Source organism: Corvus brachyrhynchos, unplaced genomic scaffold, assembly GCF_000691975.1.
Source record: "Corvus brachyrhynchos isolate BGI_N302 unplaced genomic scaffold, ASM69197v1 scaffold62, whole genome shotgun sequence".
NCBI lineage: Eukaryota > Metazoa > Chordata > Aves > Passeriformes > Corvidae > Corvus > Corvus brachyrhynchos.
In genome coordinates, this window is record NW_008236629.1 from 1577182 (window position 1) to 1583404 (window position 6223).

A 6223-nucleotide genomic window follows, 5' to 3' on the forward strand; every position below is an offset into this window, starting at 1 on the left:
CATTTCACATAACTTGCATGTGGCAGTCTTGGCTTCACAAGCAGTGGTAAAAAGGTCTTTGTAGAGTCAGAGTGCAAATCTCTGACAGCACGACCTGGAGATCATCTTGGGAGGCACATCCAAGTACCTCATTAAGCACTGTTTACTATCAGCTCACCCTCCCTCAGCCTTTCAAATCACTGGTTTTCTAGTAAAACTGTTGAACAGCCATGACCTCCTCTCCTTGATGGATGCAGCATGCTCCCTTCTCAACAGGCTTGTTGCACAACTGGGAATGTCATTAAATGGAGACCTTTCAATATCTGACATTTCAGGGCTAACGAGGGAGAGGATGGTCCCTAGCACACTACAGAAGAGCCTTCAGATAATCCTTTCCCTCCCAGGACCCACCAGGAATTAGGAATAATGTCTGACATAGAGCCACTGGGGCCAGTACAAGGAACCCAGAAATCTACACAGACGCTTCTGAATAAAGACCTTAATTAACATTGCAAGTTAATGGTGAAAACTGACCTATCCTGTAACCATGGGGTGATAGAAAACCTATGGGGTTTCCTGATGTTAAAGTCAGCATGGCACTGAACTCACATTTTCTTTCTACAACACCAATAACTTTTATCATCTACAGACATCTTAGCAACATCAACAAGTGTGCTGTTTTATGTAATAATTAATAACCTCACATCTATCAATAGGGAGGCAAATACTGTCACTCTATAAAAAAAGTTAGTAAAAACTCTAACAGACAATAACCCACTTAATCACATGATTGAGGGAGGTTGTTAATCACATGATTGGGGTGTTGGGTTTTTCTTTGTTTGGAGTCAGATTCACTCTGAAGTCTGTGTCTCAGGACAGTTACCTAGTGCTGCATATCCACGGCAATAAAAGGGGGTCTCCCAGTCTCCACAGTTCTCCTTAACCCACCTGAACTGACCTTGAGCCTTTTCTGGTCCAACAGCCACATCTGCTGGGAAAAATGTAAACTGCATTTCTTCCTGAAATCGTTCCTCAGTGAATTCTATGTTCTGTTTTATCATCTTTCTATGATGGAAGGTTTGTTGGCTCAGAAACAGCAAAAATATTCACAGTCTTCAGTCAGCACCTGGAGCCCCATACACTAGGAACATCAGGAAAAATATATTGGAAAAACCAAACTCTTCCCTACCAAGAGCCTTCTAGAGAAACAGAAAGAAAAAAAAAGTAGGAATAGTATAGCTGGTTGGGTTTTGGCTTTTTTATTGCTAGACAAATTTTGGGGCACCACCCTATTTTTCTTTGTTTTAAGTGAAAAATAAAGACAAAAGGAGGGAGAAAATGGAAGGTCTTTGAAGGCATTGTATGGCCTATGCTGAGAGCAGTGGTCCTGGGGAAGACAGGCTGCTGGCCAGAAGGCAGGTGGGGAAGATGCACAGGAACAGCAGATGACAGCAGGACCATGATACAATTCTCTGGTGACCAAGTCCTTCAGTAGGGCACAAATCTTGGCCACCAGACCAAGAGAGGTGATTTTCCCTCTGCTCTGGTGAGATCCCACCTGCAGTGCTGCATCCAGCTCTGGGTCCTCAGCACAGGAGGGATATTGACCTGTTGGAGCGAGTCCAGAGCGAGTCACCAAGATGATCAGAAGCATGGAGCACCTCTCCTACAAGGAAAGGCTGAGAGAGTTGGGATTGTTCAGCCTGGAAAAGAGAAGGCTTCAGGGTGACGTAGTTGTGGCCTTCCAGTAGCTGAAGGGAAAATACAAGAAAGATGAAGAGAGACTGTTTAAAAGACTATGTAGTGACAGAACAAGGGGGAATGGTGTCAAACTGAAAGAGAGCAGGTTTAGATTAGATATTAGGAAGAAATTCTTTACTGTGAGGGTGGTGGGACACTGGAATGTGTTGCCCAGAGAAGTTGTGGCTGCCCCATCCCTGGAAGTGTTCAAGGCCAGGTTGGATGGGGCTCTGAGCAGCCTGGTCTAGTGGAAGGTGTCCCTTTCCATGGCAGAGGGGTTGGAACGAGATGATCTCTAAGGTCCTTTCCAACCCCAACCATTCTATGATTCATTTTATACTTTGGCCACACAACATTCCTTTCTTTCACATTGCCCTACTTCTGAATCCTAAACCAAATAAAGCCCTACCTTTTTGTTCTGAGTTTCTTTACTTGTTTTTATGCTACCTGTGGGTTTCCTGAGGCAGGAGCCCAGACCATCCATATTTGAGAGCTGCTGCTTGCTGCAGTGTGAAAGGACATTATTGAACCAACAAGCAGTGTGTAGGCTTTTCTCCAGGCCACCGGAGGGCAGCCTTTCCATGAAAAACAGGACTTTGACATGTTTTTTTTAGTGCACACATTCCTTATTTTTCCCCCCTAAACTCTCCCATCTAACTCTTTCTCAGCTCAGGTAGAGAATATCATTTCACACCACGACAACTGAAATCAATGAGCCGAATTCCTACCCGGTGTAAATTCATCAGTCTTGCTGGCAGTTGACACAGCACTGGTACCCTTATCTGTTGGAATTATTGCAGCAGATACAAACTCATGGTTTGAGTTTGGATGCTCAAAGATGCATTTTTATGGGAAAACCAAAGGCTTTTGTGTCCATATGGCAAGGTCTCCCTATGTGTGGCCTAAAGGCTGGGAGGAAGACCATCACAGAGCAAAGCATTTATACAACAGCTTATAAAAGGAGACCTGTTCTTCAACCAGGGCACGTCGTGCTCCCATTACAGACCTAATGCCACAGAAATACAAATGTATGCAGGGGGGTTCATGTGTCACACATGTTTCTTTGTATGGGACAGGCCATGCTTGCATCCCTTTGTTCCCTTTGGAAAGGAAGCATGGTATGTGCTAGGCACACATGCTCTACGCTCTCAAAGGCTGTCCTCTACAGAACTACACAGTTGAAACAGCTTGCAGTTGAAAGCCAGCTGCACAAAATGTAGTCCCAAACATGCCTTTCAAAAGCTTCACAAATGCCAATTACATTAAGCGATATGAGAAAAAGCAACCAAGTAATGTGCCTAATTAACAAAGCTAGAGATGGAGCCAGCCACTTGGTTTGAAGTACTTCCAAGAGAGATGTTAAATGCAACAGTCAGGGCAACTCTGGAAGAAATAAATTAACATGCTGGGTTAATATTTCAAGCTCTGTGGGAGTAAAAAGTGTGTGGTGAGGGGAAACAAAGGTAAAAATATCACAGGGTGCTATTCTGTCTGTTTGTTTGCCAAGGACACTTTAGCCTTTGCCATTTATTATTCTTCATGGTATGCTCGAAATTATGCAAGAAGACATAAAAGTGTCAGCATTGCATCACTGGATTTCCTAAATTTATCTTTTACCCACCTGTTAAACCTCAGCTCAAGGTCAAGAGAAACAACCATTTTGAGTGAGTGGACAATGAGATAGACACATTCATGAAAAATATCTTAGTAGGGTTCTTGTATCTTTAGTACTACTTGCAACCCAGCTTAAAAGATTCCCCACACCATAGGACAAGAGTGGGTTTTTCTGGTCCTCATAAATAAGAACTGACTGACAGCTGCCTGGTTCCAAATCTTAGATACCTGTGGTTGGGGAAGCTCAGGCCATCACAAACTCTCAAGTTCCAGCAAGTAGTGTGCCTTGAATCCATTCCAGTACTCATCTGTTGGCAGCTGTTTCCATCTGCTCCTTCTTGAAACGTTCTGCTCAGTCCCTAGGGAAGAGCAGGAAGATTGTCACGCAATGAACTCGCTTGTTGTGAGCTGGCTGCTCGTGTTTTACCTGAATCTGTCATTTCAGCTCATCTGCTCTCTGGCCTTTTTTTGCCAAAAGAATTCTGAGTTCTGCTGTGCATCTAAGTGCGAAAAAACCCCAGACCAACTATTCCTCAGATGTGGGTGCCAAAACATTATTCCTTCTTTTAAGTACAAATAATTATTATTAACAAGAGATCAGAAGAGATCAATCAGATCACTTAGTCCTCACAGCTGTTAGGTACACAGTGATTCCTGCATGCATACTTGGTAGCTAACAGTGTCTGACATACCTTCACTTTGTGAAGAGGGAAGGCAAACGCCCTTCAAGCACTCCATGACCATTATCCGTGGCCTTTTTTTTGTTTGGTTTTGTGGTAAAACACACAGTGGAGAAAGAGAAAAAAAAATCAAAAAGAACATTTTCTATTTTAGACACCACTATTTATGTTTCCAGACTTGCAGCTGACCCTTTAGGAACTTTGGTTGACTGAGAAAATGTCTGTGCACATTAAGGTTCCTCTCTTAATTTGTCCCATTGCTATTTCATGTACTTGTTAACTTGATATCGACACATTAACATTAATCAGCCAGAGTAAGCAGAAGATTTTACTTTTTCTTAACCAAGATAATTAGTTTTATATTTTCATCTTTGAAAGTTTAAATTCATACTTTGATATATTATCTCTAGCCTGATTTCCAACTGGACCAAATCCCCCCAAATCTCTTAGGCCTTCCAAACGTTCAGGTGTACCTGAAAATGAAAACTTTTGTTTAGAAACATCTTTTTTTTTTTTTTAATCCCAAAGTACCTGAAAATACATCCCTGAATATGAGCAGCATTCTGCAGATCCTATTCAGTCTAGGGTTGGGAGGGGAGAAATAGTCAATAAGACAAGCAATACAACGTTATATGGAAACAAAGCTGAAGAAGATTCCATTTGTAACCCAAATGCAATCTGGATTTTCCCTAACCAGAATTATACATATTTGTGTATATATTGGTCAAAATACCTCCTAAGGGCTGTATAAGGATAAATTCAGGAAAACTGAGAGTAATTTCACTGACTTTCCACATCACCTTTTCTGTGGTGCACTTTCCTTTGGACCATACATCTCTCTGCTTGGATTATGCAGTGGTCAAACTGAGCCACACAAGCACAGAGCCACTTCAGCACTTCTGTATGAAGACCTTTCCATACAATGAAGGGTTCTTAAGGGGGTTGGCATGATAAAGCAAATAAGAAACATCTTTTCCCACATCCTGAATTACTACCACACAAGCAATTTTTTCCTCCACTTTTTAACAGGCAGGATAAGATGGAGAACAATTTTAGAAGAACTTGCAGATATCTATTGTATTTTTTATTACATTTAGAAAATTTTCAAAGAAAAAAAAAGGTTTTTATTATAGATTTGAGAACTGGACACTGCTTTTTTCTCATTGCTTCATCAGAAAGCTAATAAAAATGCTATTGTAGGCCCTCTTAGGATGAGAATCCATCCCAGAAGAACAGAAAGGTCCAATTTTGTATGAGAATGGAGCATTTCTAAAGGAAAATCCAATTCTGATTTCTTGCTGGCCAACTCTGAATGTATTGTCCCACTATGATCTTTCTCTGCTTCCTCGTTATTCCCCAATTCCTTCTACTGCTGGACTACCTAGAGGCAAAGACTACAATTGCAAAACCTGGCAGAATCCACAGATGAATCAGACTGAAACAGTAAACAATGACTAAAAGTGTAGTGTCATAGGAACAAGCATATCACTATGCTTCTTAAACTAAATCATTTAAATACAAACCTGCTGCAAATCTTGCATGTTACCAGGAATTCCAGCTACTGTCTGGAGGGTTGGTATAGTCCTTTTGCACTGGATTCCTACAGAAGTCTTCCCCAGGTCCTGGAAACTCTGGGTAAAGCATCTTCCTGCTTCCTGGAGTGCAGAGAACGTTCATTATAGTATGCTCCAGAAAGGAAAGGCAGAGGACAAGCTAATAGAGGTGCCATCCCTTCAATATTGGCTTTAATCAAGCTCTCACCACTTCATTTAACTGGAACAAAAGGCTGCTGTTAATGCTAAGGCATAGGTCCAGGCATGAGACAGGATAAAGAAACCTGCATTCCCAGCAGCTGGCCCAAGATTTGGGACAGCAAGTGGATTTTTCTTTCCATTTACTCACACTTATATTGTATAAATCCTGGCTATTGACAAAAGAAAAGCAGCAGATTTCATCCTTAGTGCCAATTATTGGACTAGCATCACTGGAACTATTATACTTTATATCTCCTCATATGCAGCATTCAAATAATTACTTAGGATTAAATGTCATATTTCATGGGACTGGCTGCGTAAATATTTACAAAGCTAGACGAGAGAAAAGACATCTCAGTTATTGATTCATTTCAAATATTGAGAAACTGGGTTAATCAAGGGATTTAAGCAATGCTTTAAACCTTTGAATCAGCATTGTTGAGATTTATTTAAACC

The 6223-nt window shown here is 41.3% G+C and overlaps 1 long non-coding RNA gene across 8 annotated transcripts in view; it reads right to left on the reverse strand.

Moving 5' to 3' along the window:
* Positions 1 to 6223, reverse strand: part of LOC108444783 — a 19308-nt gene that overhangs the window by 6746 nt on the left and 6339 nt on the right. For 6 of the 8 annotated variants that reach the window (XR_001859479.1, XR_001859477.1, XR_001859478.1 and 3 more), the window contains 3 exons: positions 5537 to 5668; positions 4026 to 4087; positions 3562 to 3692 (listed from right to left, as the gene is read on the reverse strand). This is a non-coding gene — a long non-coding RNA (uncharacterized LOC108444783). Of the gene's footprint in view, positions 1 to 1688; positions 1731 to 3561; positions 3693 to 4025; positions 4088 to 5536; positions 5669 to 6223 lie in introns of those variants that run through there. The other 2 variants (XR_001859475.1, XR_001859473.1) reach the window with 2 other exon arrangements.